A 691-nucleotide genomic window follows, 5' to 3' on the forward strand; every position below is an offset into this window, starting at 1 on the left:
TCCGTCCAGAAGACCTATACAATTTATTTCTTTTTGATTTTTTTACCTGGATTACTGAGATGTATCATTACTGCAACTTAACAGATTCTTTAGTTTTCTGGTTGAAACTTTGCTTTGAAGTGTAAGAACTTTTGTTTGTTAGCAAAATTTCTCATGGACCACAAATCAGGTTTTAATGAAACTCTCAAACAAGAATCATTACATTATTATTATTGTTGTTGTTGTTGTTGTTGTTGTTGTTGCTTATTTCAGTATATTCTCAAAGTTAGTTTTCCTTGTTTCTCTGTAAGATTATTCTTGTGTTTTTGATCTTTGTGTTGTTTCTTGTTTACCTTCAGTCAGCTTCCTCTGGTAGTTTTCCAGTCCTCATTCCACCCTCACCTGTCAGTGATCAGTCCCAGGAGCCGTTACTTGTCCCGCTGGTCTCTTATCTCCACTTCCTTGTCAGAACATTCGATGGCTTCAGCMGGCAGTCACGGTTGTCTTCCTCGAGTTTCTTCATTTGTAAGCGTTGTCTGCCATTGTTTTTGTTTAAAACAAAAGACCTTATTTCACTGAGCTCCTCATGCCTGACTGCATTCCAGGGTCAATCTTCCACGGCCCCAGAGTCGTCTCCATACACCAATTTTAAGACCCCTTCAGAAAAACCTATGCATGAATTTTTCTGTTTTCAGATTTTTGGTCGYTGGGA

This window comes from Austrofundulus limnaeus, unplaced genomic scaffold (genome assembly GCF_001266775.1).
Source record: "Austrofundulus limnaeus strain Quisiro unplaced genomic scaffold, Austrofundulus_limnaeus-1.0 Scaffold33, whole genome shotgun sequence".
NCBI classification, from domain to species: domain Eukaryota; kingdom Metazoa; phylum Chordata; class Actinopteri; order Cyprinodontiformes; family Rivulidae; genus Austrofundulus; species Austrofundulus limnaeus.